Source organism: Rhineura floridana, chromosome 16 (assembly GCF_030035675.1).
Source record: "Rhineura floridana isolate rRhiFlo1 chromosome 16, rRhiFlo1.hap2, whole genome shotgun sequence".
In the NCBI taxonomy this organism is placed as follows: domain Eukaryota; kingdom Metazoa; phylum Chordata; class Lepidosauria; order Squamata; family Rhineuridae; genus Rhineura; species Rhineura floridana.
Window position 1 is genome coordinate 23,687,770 of NC_084495.1, and position 15,777 is coordinate 23,703,546.

Below are 15,777 nucleotides of genomic sequence, written 5' to 3' on the forward strand. Positions count from 1 at the left end.
AATGAAAGAGGGGGATGAATGAAAGACCGGGTTCAACACCTCCTATGGTCAATTCGAATACCTGGTGATGCCTTTTGGGCTATGTGGGGCTCCTGGCATGTTTCAGAAGTTTATGAACAATGTGTTTAGAGACCTCTTGGATCAATATGTGATTTGTTATCTGGATGATATTCTGGTGTTTTCAAAGAGCCAGGAAGAACATGATCAACACGTGAAAACTGTGTTGAAAAGACTGAGAGAGAACCACTTGTCATCTTTGGACTTCCTTGGATACCGAATCTCGGCAGGAGGAGTGGAGATGGACCCAGGAAAAGTGAGTTGTGTATTGGATTGGGGCCAGCCAACCACCAAGAAGGACATACAACGTTTTCTGGGATTTGCCAACTACTACAGAAACAGCAAAATTGTTTATAAAGGAAATCTACCGATTGCATGGATTGCCCAATAGCCTAGTCTCGGATCGGGGAACTCAGTTCACAGCTAAATTTTGGAGAACTGTTTGGAAGCAACTGCAAACGGAGCTAAAACTTTCTTCAGCTCATCACCCCCAGACGGACGGGCAGACAGAGAGACTTAATGCTGTTTTAGAAAGGTATTTGCACTGTTATGTGTCTTACCAACAGACTGATTGGGTTTCCTATTTGCATTTTGCAGAATTTGCTTATAATAACTCCTTGCATACCAGTACTGGACAAACACCTTTCTTCGCTAACTATGGATTCCATCCCAAGGCTTTCCCCAGCAGTACAGGGAGTATGCCTGTACCGGCCGCAGGGCAAATTTCTGCAGGAGCTTCAGGCGGTGCAGCAGATACTGAAACAACAATTAGATGAGGCCAAAGTGGAGTATAAACGAATTGCTGATCAACATCGACGGGAGGGGACCCCCCTTCAGATAGGAGACAAGGTATGGTTGTCTACCCGCTTCTTCCAGATGCCGGGCAAATGCAGGAAGCTGCAGGATAAGAGAGTGGGACCCTTTGAAATAGAGGCACAAATCAACCCGGTGTCTTATCGTCTGAAGTTGCCGGATACTTTTAAAATACATCCTGTGTTTCATCGCTCCTTGTTAACGAAAGCCGTCCCTCCCAGTGAGTTAAGACCGGTGGAATCTCCAGGGGCACCGTTAATAGTGGATGAGCAAACTGAGTTTGAAGTGGCAAAGATTCTGGACTCAAGGAGAAAGCGTAATAAACTACAGTATTTGATTCATTGGAAGGGTTATGGACCAGCTGACAGATCGTGGGAAAATGAGAGCGATGTCCATGCTCTGGACTTAGTAAGAGACTTTCATCAACGGTTCCCTCATTGTCCTAAGCCGACAGGTTGGGGGGGAGCACAGCATGGAGGAGGGGATGGTGTCAGGATGCAGGATTGGGGCCCTGAAGTTTCAGATGATGAAGAGAGGGAGGGGGTCATTTGGACAGAGTTATGTGAAGGAGAAGCAGAAGAGGGGGAGGGAACCTCAGAGATAGAACTGTCTGGGAGCGAGGATCTTGAATGTCCAACAGACACAAATTCTTACCGTGAGCTTCCCACGCCCCCTCCGAGCTTGGAGGAGAAGGAGAGAGGGCAAGGAGGAATCCAACCCCCTCCTGATCCAGGAAAAAGCAAGGAGAAACAGCCAGATGGTTTAAGCATTGCCCCCCCACTTTCCCCCATACCTGAGTCAGATTTCTCAGAAGGGGAGGAGGCAGTGGCACCCCCTTCACCGCGTACAAGGAGACAGCAAAAGAGGTGGCAAAAGAAGGGGGAGAGGCGGGGTGTGGATGAGGGCACTTTGAGGCGGAGTGAGAGAATTCGCGCCCGTTTGCCCCCTTCTTAAGGGACAGGGGGAGTAGTGGTTCCTTGTTCTGTCAACTCTCTTCTATTGTCGCAGGTTATGTTTTGTAGTTAAAGTTCATGAGACGGCATAGTCTTTGTCTGGATATTACTTTAATAAAAACTGATTTGCTTTCATCAACTGGTCTGGTTCCTGAGCCTCAACCTGGACACGACACATTGCAATGGATGAAAAATTTCACTCACAGAGCATAGCACCGATGTTACATCAATCACAATCAGATGGGTTTTGCTCCTTGCAAACAGATAAAAAGGTCTAGCTTGTAAAGCAATACTACAAGTGTTGAGACAAGTTTTAAAGAGAGCCAGGGAGTTTTTAAGTGGTCTGCAGGACTTGATAGAAATTTATCCAGAATGGTATGGAAGGGTGAAAACTATAAAGTGGACGATTCTTTCATGATAAGGGCAATAACTTGTGGCTGGTCTGTCCAACTTGTAAGTGGGGTATTTACATGATGGAATTTTCCCCAGGGAAGCAGGGGGATCACTTCATGAAGAAAAGTAATATGTCAGGGATTTCCCAACATGTTTTTGCACCTGGGGGCACATTTGAAAAAAATGGCCATAGGCCTCACAAAATACCTCTCCGTCCCTCCCCCTCCCCCCCTCCCCCCTGTGTTTTATCTGTTTTTAACTCATTGTTGGTTTTATTATTTTGAAAGTTTTTAAATACCTGTCTTTAACTCTTTTTGGCAACAATTTTATTGTTTTATTTCCCTCTGTAAACTGCTTTGAGGTGCTTTATAATAAAGTGGTATATAAACGTTGTAAATAAAATACATAAATAAAATTTGGAGTCACTGTGACCCTTCAGTCTCTTTCCACTTTTAGGAACAAAGGAATCTACCTGATACTGGCATGGAGAGGGGAATGATTGACACACCGACCTAAAGCATCGGAGTAAAGCATCTACAAGCACTCAGAGATACAATCTGAAGTTGTTTTTACCTTCCCTTTTTGGATTGAAAGAGCATTGATATACTTTGGATTTAAAGGGGAAAACTGTGATCTAAATTCTGATTGCGTGCAATGTCATGTGATCTATGCAAATTAAAAAGGGCTGTGAGTAGCACCAGACTAACACTAAAGCTCTGTGTGAACCAGCCCAAAGAGACAGTTGCTACTGCTGAAAGCTATAAATTTACTCAGTTTGTGAGATTTTCAGACAAGGAGGAAAAGACAACAGTTTTCTGGATTTGCAATGAGGTCAACAAATCCCTTGTCCATCACAACCCTGACTTCACTTATTGGCTGCAAACCTGAATGTGTGGGGTTAGTGCAGCCAGCTACAAGTTCATTTAACAGAAGTTGCTGGGGGACTCTGATATTTTAGTGTATATCTCTTGAACCAGACCACCTAAGAGCGTAACGATTTCAAAAAATGAAAGATGATATTCCAGAGATTGAGATGACTCACCTAGAGGCCTGGAGAGGACTCCAAAAACCCAGAGTCTCCAGGAAAAATCCAGAGACCTGGCAACCCTAGTGACTATCCTCCAACTTCCAAAGGGAATGCTGTCAGGTTCCTAAGATCCACTTAAAGCAGCATCAAAGCCTTCATACCTTTCTTTTTTTGCAGGAAAAAGAAAAGGCTTAGCCTCCTCATTTTTAAAGATGAGCCCAATTGAAAGTTCTTAGATTTTCTCTCCCCCCCCCAAAAAAATCAAATATTGAAGGGAGTTCCAACACTCACCACTACCACCAACGTTCTTGATATGCAGGCCCAGCACTACTTTTAATAAAACTCCTTTTTGAGGTTAAGGCTGCAATCCTAACCCCAGGAGTAAGCCCCACTGAATTCAATACAACTTCTGAGTAGACATGGTTAGGATTACACTGGACGTCACAATGTTTTGGCTATTTATCCCCCCCCCCGCATTCCTGGGAATCTCATGAAATGCTTGACTATATAGGTCCAACTGCCTCCATTAAGTATGCAGTGCTCCTGTTAATGTAGCACAACATTGTGTGATAGTTTCTGAGCAAGCTGCTCCAAACTGACAGCAGCTTGTCCTCCAGCAGGAACAAAGACATGAGTTGCAGAGGGAATAGGTTCTCCTAGCATTTATTCCCCTAGAAACCATTTCAGACTAAATTCCTCCGTGTGTGCATTGTTCCAGATGGGATTATTCCACAAACAGAGGAATCTGTACAGATGTATGTTAAGACACATTTATCCTGAGCAAACTTGGTCACATTGTCCCAAACACAATAATGCCAATCAGTCAGAAGGAACATGAATAAATCTCCAGAAATTTGTCATTCCCCATAGAAAGTGATTTGCTTAGATTAGGATTTGGGATTAGGATTAGATTGGGATTTTCAGCCCAAGGGCCACATTTCCTTCTGGACATCCCTCTGGGGGGCCACATGCCATTGGTGGGCAGGGTCAGAGGCAAAAGTGGGCAGAGCAATGAATGTGTATAGTATGTTCATTTTCACACAAATACACACACACCTATCTCTCCTTCATCCAGGCAAGAAAAAGCAGTGGGTAGTATTCCATTCTATGTCCTGTTTGAAGCCGAGGAACGCAGGCACACACATTTCAGTAAAGTTTTCTTGTTTTATTACAAGTTACATCAACCTTAAAAGCCTTATGACTCATTCATCTAACTATGCTGTCTAGGAACTATTTCCCTGCCTGACACTGATTAAGGTACTTTCCAGTTGCAGATGTTGACTCAACACCCCTTCCTTGTCTCCACCCACTTAAATAGGTTTCCCTTTCGCATGCAAATGTTTGCTCCTTCACGCCTCTGAATCCTGTGAGAGTGAGGGGAGAGGGCTGGACCTCGATTTCCCCCTCCAACTGAGGGAGGCTGGCTGTCTGGGTGGGTGTGGGAAATGGCTGGACGTCCGGCTGGGAATCCACCAACTGGTCAGTTGTCTCCTCCACCGCTGGAGCAGGGAGCGTGCCCTTGACAGCGTCCTCTGACAGCTCTCCCTGCATTCCCACAGGTGAAGGGGAAGCTGGGGACGTTGCAAGACCTCCTCCCTCAATCCCTTGCTCAAGCCCTCAAAGTCCTCCTCCTCTTCCTGCCAGCCCTCTCCCCTGACCCACGTAACAACATTCTAGCCCTACTCAAAGCAGACCCACTGAAGTTAACAGACATGACTAACTTAGGTTTATTACTTTCAGTGTATCTACTCTGACTAGGACTTAGTTGAATGCAACCCACTGAGTTCAAGGACATAGTTTCGCCAATCAGAAAAACACTAAAGGACTGTGCAAAGCAGGGCCATTGTATGATGTGACCTGGGGAAAGCAGGTGTGGCTAGAGAAGTCCTTGGCCTCAGGAGAGTCCTGAAGGCCGGATGGCCCTGAGGACTACCTTTGGTCCTTGGCCTGAGGTTCCCCATCTCTGTAAGGCTTAGATCAGGCCCCAGAGCCGAATGTGAGGCCCCTTTCTCTGGTCCCCAGGACTCTTCCCCCAGCCACTCCCTCACTGGCCTGCTTTGCACCATCCTTGAGTGTTTGGGCCTGGCTAGAATGTGTCCTTGAACCTGATAATGCCTCATCTTTGACTGGATGGTGGAAAGAGAGGGGTGTGAGAGTGTGTACATGAGCTAGCCTACTGTGCAAAGGCCAAAAAAGTCCCTGCTGGCATGTGGCCCCTAGAAGGTTGCCCAGAAGGGAATGAGGCCCTTCGTCTAAAAAGTGTTCCTCATTCTTGGTTTAGATTACAGATAATTTGGCTGGTTTCAAATGAAGTGAGTGGAAGGAATGAGTCAGATGCGTACAGTCAAGTTTATTTATTTTAATTTATTATTTATTTAATTATGCTTTTAAACTGCCCTATAGCGACGAGCTCTCAGGGCGGTGTACAGCAAGATAAAACCACATTTAAAAACGAACAAGTGTGGATTACAGCATACAATAAAACGTATTTAAAAACAAAATTAGAATACAAATTAAAATAGAAATACAATTACAGTTAAATTTAAAATAAAATTAAATTTAAACTTAAAATGCCTGGGTGAAGAGGTAGGTTTTTACCTGGCGCCGAAAAGATAACAAAGAAGGCGCCAGGCGTATCTCATCTGGGAGGGCATTCCATAATTCAGGGGCCGCCACTGAAAAGGCCCTAGATCTAATTGTTGTTCTCCGGGCCTCCCTATGAGTTGGGACCCGGAGAAGGGCCTTAGATGTCGAGCGCAGTGAACGGGTAGGTACATAGCGAGAGAGGCGTTCCATCAGATATTGCAGTCCGATGCCGTTAAGGGCTTTATAGGTAAGAACCAACACTTTGAATCTGGCCTGGAAACATATAGGTAGCCAGTGCAGTTGGGTCAGAATAGGTGTTATATGGTCGAATTTCTTCATCCCAGTAAGAACTCTGGCCGCAGCATTCTGCACTAGCTGAAGTTTCCGAATCGTCTTCAAAGGTAACCCTACGTAGAGTGCATTACAGTAATCCAATCTAGAGGTTACCAGAGCGTGAATAACTGAGGTGAGGTTCTCCCTGTCCAGATAGGGTCGTAGTTGGGCTACCAGCCGAAGCTGGTAGAACGCATTCCGTGCCACCGAGGCTACCTGAGCCTCAAGTGACAGGAGCAGATCTAATAAGACCCCCAAACTACGGACCTGCTCCTTTAGGGGGAGTGTAACCCCATCCAGAGCAGGTCTGACATCAACCACCTGGGCAGAGTACCCCCCCACCAACAGCATCTCAGTCTTGTCAGGATTGAGTCTCAGTTTGTTAGCTCTCATCCAGTCCATTATCGCGGCCATGCAGCGGTTCAGTACATTAACAGCCTCACCTGAGGAAGATGAAAAGGAGAAGTAGAGTTGCGTATCATCAGCATATTGCTGAAAACGCACTCCAAAACTCCTGATGACCTCACCCAGCGGCTTCATATAGATATTTAAGAGCATGGGGGACAGAACTGAACCCTGTGGGACCCCATATTGGAGTACCCAGGGACTCGAGTAATGCTCCCCAAGCATCACCTTCTGGAGGCGATTCCCAAGATAGGAGTGCAGCCACTGCCAAGCAGTGCCTCCAATTCCTAAGTCCGTGAGTCGCCCCATAAGGATACCATGGTCGATGGTATCAAAAGCCGCTGAGAGATCAAGGAGAACCAATAGAGTTACACTCCCTCTGTCTCTCTCTTGACAGAGGTCATCATACAGGGCGACCAAGGCTGTTTCTGTACCAAACCCTGGCCGAAAGCCCGATTGAAATGGATCCAGATAATCAGTTTCATCCAAGAGAGCCTGGAGTTGGTGAGCGACCACGCACTCTAGAACCTTGCCCAGAAATGGAACATTTGCTACTGGTCTATAGTTGTTAAAATTATCAGGGTCCAAGGAGGGCTTTTTTAGGAGCAGTCTCACCACCGCCTGTTTCAGGCAGAGTGGGACCACTCCCTCTCGTAAGGAGGCATTAATCACCTCCTTGGCCCAACTGGCTGTTCCATTCCTGCTAGCTTTTATTAGCCATGAGGGGCAAGGATCCAGAGCAGAAGTGGTCGCCCGCACCTGTCCGAGCACCTTGTCCACATCCTCGAGCTGTACCAACTGAAACTCATCCAATAAAACCGGACAAGACTGTGTTCTGGATACCTCATTAGATTCAACTGCTACAATATTGGAGTCAAGGTCCCGGCGGATGTTCGTGATCTTATCTTGGAAGTGCCTCGCAAACTCATTACAGCGGGCTATTGATGGTTGTATTGCATCCGGAGGACCAGAGTGTAGAAGTCCCCGGACAACTTTATAAAGTTCCGCTGGACGGTTACAAGATGACTGAATGGAGGCAGCAAAGTACTGCTTCTTTGCTGCCCTCACTGCCCTCACATAACGTTTGGTAGAGTCCTTCACAAGAGCATAATTACAGCCGTCGGGAGTTCGCCTCCATTTGCACTCAAGCCGTCTCCTTTCTTGCTTCATCACTCTTAGCTCCAAGGTAAACCAAGGAGCCAACTGAGCTCTGCAACGGAGAGGGCGCACCGGGGCGATTGTGTCAACTGCCTGGGTCATTTCCGTATTCCACAGAGTGACCAGGGTTTCGACAGAATCGTCAGTTTTATCAGCCGGAAAATTCCCTAGAGCCCTTTGAAATCCCTCAGGATTCATTAGTCTCCGGGGACGGACCATCTTAATCGGTCCTCCACCCTTGCAGAGGGGAGAAGACAATGTGAGTCTAAATCTCAATAGGCGGTGATCTGTCCATGACAAAGGAATAGATGTAAAATTCCTTACTCCCAGATCACCATCCCCTAACCCAGTGGCAAAAATCAAGTCTAGAGTATGTCCTGACACATGCGTAGGGCCAGTAACAAATTGAGACAGCCCCATGGCTGTCATGGAGGTCATGAAGTCCTGAGCCGCTCCAGACAAGGCGGCCTCGGCATGGATGTTCAGATCCCCCAATACCAGAAGCTTGGGGGATCACAACACCAAATCCGAGACCACCTCCGTCAGCTCAGTTAGGAAAGCTGTTGGGCAGCAGGGTGGACGGTACACCAACAGTATTCCCAGTCTGTCTCGCTGACCCAACGCAATGTGCAGACACTCCAGGCCATTAGCCACCTGGATAGGGTGCCTAACGAGAGGAATGGAACTTTTATAGACCACAGCGATTCCCCCTCCCCGACCCTCGGATCTACCCAGATGCTGGACCGAATATCCGAATATATGGGCACAACTGGGAGAGATTAATACCTCCCAGATCGCTCACCCAGGTTTTGGTAATACATGCCAGATCGGCCGCCTCATCCATAATTAAATCATGGATGAGGGAGGTTTTATTATTTACCGATCTGGCATTAAGAAGCAGCAACTGGAGATCCGAGGGTTGGCTGATAAGACTACCAGCAATCCTGTGGGTGTGAGGAGGACACCTACACTTCTCAGATATACAGACTGGTTGACCTTTGCAGCATTCTTGATTGAAACAGACTGTGGTCCCACTAATGCAGTGGAGTACTGGAGTTCCTAAAATGAGAAGCATGAAATGAGAAACAAATCCAGCTTCACATCCAGGGAAAGAGAAAGTACACCTGACAATGCTGTCTCTGCAGAAAGTGCTTCATTTCCTCTCTCCCGCCTGCCGCTCAATGTAGGCTTTCAAACTGTGTGGAGTACAGTGTCTTTCTGAGAGACCCAAACTGACAGCTCTACTTATTTATGCTGTAGCTTCAAGGAAGATATGTTGGATAGGGAAAAAAATGCTTTGCAAAAAAAAATGGGACTATACTCGTGCCACAAAGACATTTTTCTTCACTCTACTGGAAATAAATTGGTTTTCCAAATTCAAACCAGCTTCCCAGCCTTGCATATTTATTGTATTGCCTTTCGATAATAAATTGCCTCGTTCATCACAGGCTGAACACCCAAGTCCATAGAGACAACGAATATAAAGCTAATGTGAATACATCACTTATTGGTAATCAGACTGGAGGATCTAAGTGGGGAATGCCTGATGATACCTGATGAGTGTCATCATTTTCCATTGCATCTATGAAGACTTCATAGGACTGAGCAATTTGTCATATCTTGCCCCCAGTTAAATGAGAAAGGTTTGGTAAGTTTCTATTTGCATCATATTTTCAATGAAGTACAATGGTGGATGGGGGGATTATTTGCTTGATTAAGGGAGCAATCCAAACCCTTCATCATTTGACAGTTTATTGTCAAAACCAATTGGTCATTGCAGAACATTTTTAAAGAAATATAAAATCAGTATTAATTTCTTACGTAATTAAAGCAGTGTTACTATATAAGTCCTTCCTAATTGCTTTAAAAATAGGATTGGAGAGGACAGAAAGATTTCCAACACAAGCACAAACCTTTGCTATGTTCACTTAAAAGTCCCATTAATTTACAGCACAATCCTAACCATGTCTACTCAAAAGTAAGTCCTGTTGAATTCAGTGGGGTTTACTCCAGGTATGTGGGGTTAGCATTGCAGCTTTACTCCCAGAAAAGCAAGTATTGGATTAAAGCTTCATATTGGGAAGGTTTTCAAAACACTGCCTTCTTTAACAGCCCAGGAAAATTTAAACGTGTTTGACTCCTGCACACAAGAGAGAAAAAGACTGAAAGCTGTATACTTAATTGATGAGATTTTCAGAAAATCAGGAAAAAAACAACAGTTTCCTACCTTTGCAATGGGGTCTAGGTACTGCCTGGAGGTCCAGAAATCCCTTGTCAATCACAACCCTGTCTTCACTTATTGGCTACAAACCTGAAAGGGTGGGATTAGAGCTGCCAGCTAAGAGATCATTTCACAGGTGTTGGGGGGCTGACATTTTGATGTATATCTCGTGAACCAGACCACCTAGAAACTTAATTTTTTTTAAATGAAAGCTGAGAGTCCGGATATTAAGCTGACTCACCTGGAGACCCAGAGAGGACCCCCAAAATCTGGAGTCTCCGGTGAAAACTAGACACTTGGAACCCTACTGGAGATAGCCCTGAGGGTCAGACAAATAGTCTTGGACTGAGATTGGCAACCAGGCCTGAGGTTCCTCATGCTTGTCACAGAGGAAAAACAGATTTTGAAAATTTGTAGAAGCCAACACGAGGAAGACATTAACTTAAATACAAACCCTCTGGGAATGAAGCAAGGCCAGTTAGATATATGACCTCGGGAAAGTTCCAACAGCCACACAGAGAAGCCCAAATGATTTCCCACTGCTGACTTTTGTGTGATGTTACAACATTTGCAGTACCAATGGAGGAATCTTTCTGGGGAAAAAAACCCTACCCCAGCAAGGTCTATGGAAGAAAAAATGCACTCTTAACCTTTCTAGCCCAAATTCTTCATGAACCATCCTTAAACTTTCCTCTCCTATAACTACCAAGATTCAAATCAATCCACTGAACCCTTTTCAGACTATAAGCAGTAGAACCTACTGACCCCTTCCATTTCTCATTATAATGGCAGGATACAATGCAGCCGTCCAAATTTTACAACACCATCCTCCAGCAAAAACATATGTAGATAAATGCATAAATTAGGAGAAAATGTGCATAGGAACGTATGTACTGGCAAAAATAGCATCCAGAAATACATTATTTTAGGGGGAAGCTGATACAAAACTGTTTCTACTCGGCAAAGTTACATACAAAAGTGTGTGCATTGGGAGAAAAGTGTATTAAAATATTAGTGAATTTTCATGAGGACTTTTTAAAAAAAAATCTGCAAACTGATGCAGAAACGGGGGCAAACTGAATTTAAGATTGGAAAAATGAGAACATGAGACTCACTTAGATCAATAGATTCATCCATCTCGAGTGAGGATGACCCATGCTCTGTCTCATCGGACTCCCTCTCTGATAGCATGGGAAGCAAGTCTTGGACCATGATACCTAAATTAGGCTTGTAATTGGGTTTTTATTATTACCCCCCTAAACTTGGATAATATTCCGAGCCAACTATGAGCCAAAAAATAGCCCCCATCACGCCCTGATGATTTTGCCAGGGATGCAAATTGCCTTATCTCTCTCCTACCCCCAAGTGCCTCCACTTCTTTCCTCTCATCTGCAAGCCTCCAAACATCACCACACTCCCTTGCACTGGACAAAGCCTTTCTAACCTGCTTATCTAGTTGCTGACTTTGGCACTGGTGGCAAGAGTGTGAGATTCTTTCTCCCATCACAGCTGGTGCAAGTAGACCTGGGAAATGTAATTTCCCCAAGGGTTAATGTGGATATAAGTAGGCCTTTTGAAAATTTCATTCTTCAGTCTACTTGAGTTTGGTGCACTGTGTAGAGACAATTGGCCCTGAACTGGATGGTTTGCAAGTAACACAATTGCTTCTGGACACACTTGTATGCCTCCACCCAATGGACCTTATTATGGCTGGCAAAGGGTTCAGTCTGGCCTGTGAAACCAGACCCAGCTGCCCCACACCTGACATCATATGTGGCATCAGATGAGGGGCAGGTGGGGACGTGATGCCATGTGGTTGACACTATGTCATAGTGATGCCATGTAGATGGCCCTTGCCCACCTTTCAAAATGGCCCACTGATGGTAGGGAACCTGGGATTCAGCCTACCTAATATAGAGATAAGCACTCTCCAATGCGAAGGGTCTCCACATTTCTTTCTTTTTAACCAATCTGTATTTATTGAGATTTGGTTGATATTTTCAAGGTTGTTTTTACTGATTTTATTTTTGTATGTTGTAGTCTGCCTTGATATATTCTTGTGAAAGTGCAGATTATAAATACATTAAATAAATAAAGACTGAGGAGCAAGGCCACACAAGCAGTCTCTCCCCTTGGATGTCTATGCATTGATACATTTTCCTTCAGGGAGAAAGCCTACATGTGACCAGCTGTGCACACATCGGCTTTACTCCTTGCAGATGTTTGTGCCAATGTGTTGGGTGGAACAATGGTAGGTCCTACTCCCCACCTTTGTACAAAGTGTTCTATAAATGATTAATGCATAAAGGGGATGATTATACTGTGTTTGCGTAGGATGTGAATGGGGAAAATGTGGCACAAGATTTGATGCAGCGGTTTGCATTTTCAGCAAAATATATATTTTAAAGCTTTAGCGTGCAACTGTTACTTATGCCAGGCTGAGATGAGTTGGATATGGTGGACCTCTGGCTGAGTTGACTGGGTCCCAGCTCAGCTGGGCTCAGCCAGGCTATGCTGGCGGAAGCACCTCATCCCGGCTCAGCTGGAGGTCTACCGGGGAAGCCCAGAAGGGGAGCCAGCAGAAGCCGGTGGAAGGCCTGCAAAAGGGCCATTCTGGGGGGATTGTATTTAAAACATAGTGGAAGAGATGGAGAACCTGTGGCCTTCTGGATGTTGTTGAACTCCATCTCCCATCACCCACAGTAGGCATGGTCCATAGCCAGGGACGATGGGAGTCACTGTCCAAATTTTAGTCTTCTGGATGTTTATGAGTGATTACACAGTTACAAATATTAGGAACTTGGTGTCCTTTTGAATTTTCTCCCCACTGGATGACTCCATGGATAAGGAAGCCATCCAGAGAACTTAGTGATATGGGGCAACCTCCAAATAAAAGGTGATAGTCGACTTAAGTAATTTAACTGCATTGATTTCAATGGGTCTACTCTGCCACTGAATTGGAAGCCTGGACACCATCTTGCATCTTCCAAAATGCCTTGGGACAGATGCTGCTCTTTGGTATTGTTAGTTTGTGTATTTGTATTTGTGTGTGTGTGTGTGTGTGTATGTGTGTAATGGCAGCTGCCACCAAAACACCACCACCACCACCACAGGCATTTGGAATCTTTGAGGGGAAATTGGTATTCTTTTTCCTGTGGTGGTCAGTAAAAGAAAAAGAAAAATACCACAAATACTCTTAGAAAACAAGTCATCTGGCACCATCATTAATGATGCATATTGCCCATTTTCTCTCATGGCTGTTCTAACATGGTGCCTGTTATGAGTGATACATGTGGATCAGCTAAAAACATGGAAGCTGCAACTGCTGTAGCTCAGTGGTAGAGGTCCCATGTTCAATCCCCAGCATCTCCAGGTAGGGCTGGGAGAGACTCCTTCCTGAAGCTCTGGAAAGCTGCTGCCAGTCAGTGTAAGATAGTACTGAACTAGATGGACCAATGGTCTGATTCAGTATAAGGCAGCTTCCTATGTTCCTAAAATCACTCTGTGCAGAATTATTGTTTTATTCATCAGTTTTTTCAATTTAAACACATACGATTAATTGGCAAGAATGTCTTTAATCAGGCGACAGGCTTAATAATAATTAACTCTGATCTTCCTCAAAGTGCTTTGCTTCTACCTTTGCTATCCGTTCTGAAGTCTCCAATCTTTTAATGTTTGATCCTGATTGCGTTTTCCTTTTATTTTTGTGTGCCTCGTTGTGCAGACACTTATCAAAATGATTTATACTGAATTTATACTTGGTTTTATTTTAATATGTGTCGGCTTGCTTGGTTCTTTTTAGTGACAGAACAGTCAGAATTGATTCTGAAGCTTTTACCTGCTTTGTGGCGTCTGAGTGGGCTCTGATTCCACAGAGAAGTGTTTTCATTCTGCTTTGAAAAACACAACCGGGGAGATTGATAAGAAGGAAAATGTTCTTCTTAGAAGGAAAATTCCCCATGGAGTCATACAGCAGCATCCATTAGTTTTCTAGATAAGGGGCTTTCAGCATTTTCTGATTCAGCCACATGGAAGGAAGTCTCCTCTAAATAATGGCCATATTTTTCTTGATTATTTATTTTTCTGTCATATCAGAATCTCAAGCCAATCCCTCAATAGCATGGTGACAAACAAACTCTCTCCCTCAGTATTTCTCAAACATGGTCACAGAGAAAGAGAACATGAAAAACTATTTATTCACATGCATTGTGACCACTTGCTCTGCCATCACTCCACTGCCTCATGGAAAATTACAGCTTACTCTGTATAGAAATGTTCGGGTTAATTTGATCTATTAAATCAGAGATGGGAAACAAGTGGTCCTCCATATGTTGCTGGACTACACCTCCCATCTAGGTCACCATGGAGAGTGGTCAGGTACAAAAGGAAGTACTTCTTCACCCAGCAGATAGGAATTCACAATGGTGATGGACACCAATTTAGATGGCTTTAAAGGGGATTACACAAATTCATGGAGGATAATGCTATCAATGGGGAAAGGGTGTAGCCAGGGGTGTAGTTGTCTGGGACCTCAGGGGGTCTTAGACCTCTTACCTTTTTGCAGCAGGGTCCCAAGAGGGTCCCTATGTCTCCAGCATCCTATGAGCTAATCATCATGAAAGGGGAGCATGTTAGCCATTGAGAAGAGTCTTCTAGCATGCTTCCTTGTCCTTTTCTGCTGGTTGGAGTCTGAGTGAAAAAATGTGAGGCAGCCACTATGAAGACTCTTTTCAGTAGCTAATGCACTCCCCTTTCATGTTTATTGGCTCCTAGCGATGTCTGTTGTTGTGAGAGAAGGCACAAACAAGGATTTCATTCTCAACCCAGGAAGAAAAAAAAGGCTAAGAGGAGGCATGGCTATGACTATCATGAAGGGACCGTGCATTTCTGAATTTGCCACTATGCTACTGGGCATAGCTCAGTGGCAGAGCATCTGCTTTGTATGCAGAATGTCCCAGATTCAGTCCGTGGCACCTCCAGGTAAGGCTGGGAGTGACACACTCCTGAAATCCTGGAGAGTTGCTGCCAGTAGGTTGCTTATTATTACTATTATTACTATTATTATTATTATTATTATTATTATTATTATTAATTACACTTATACCCCACCTTTCTGTTCATGAAACCCAAGGTAGCTTACATATGGTTCCCAGGCAGTCTCCCATCCAGGCACTGACCAGACCTGCCCCTGCTTAGAGCTGGCCTTATGTGCCTTCAGACCAGAGCCTGGGACCATACAGTAGACAATACTGAGTTAGATGGACCAAAGGTCTGATTTGGTATAAGGCAGCTTCGTATGTTCCTAACAGCTATTCATCATAATGGCTATATTACTTCAAGTATCAGAGGCAGAATGACTCTGAATATCAGTTACTGGAGAACCTGCATGGAAGAGGGCTAATATTCTAAAGCTTTCTTTGTGGGCTTCTGATGGGCATCTGGTTGACCTCTGTGAGACAAAATGCTGGACTGGATGGACCTTTGGTGTGATCTAGCAGGGCTCTTCTTATTTTCTTATGGCCACAGCTTCCCCACCTAAAGCAGACATGAGGAGCCTTTGGCCTTCCAGAAGTTGCTGAACTACAATTTCCATCAGTCCCAGCAAGCAGGGCCAACGGTCAGGGATAATGGCAGTTGTAGTTGAGCAACATCTAGAGGACCGAAATTTCCCCACAACAGCATTAAACATTCAGGTTGTGATCCTGTTCTTTATTTCTCTGTCACCCATTTTTTTGGATCCCGCTCTCTCCATGTTCACCAGCCCCAGCAGGAGAAATCTTCAGTCTCCAGTGTGTAGACAGAGCCAGACCTGTTCTTCCACACAACTGATT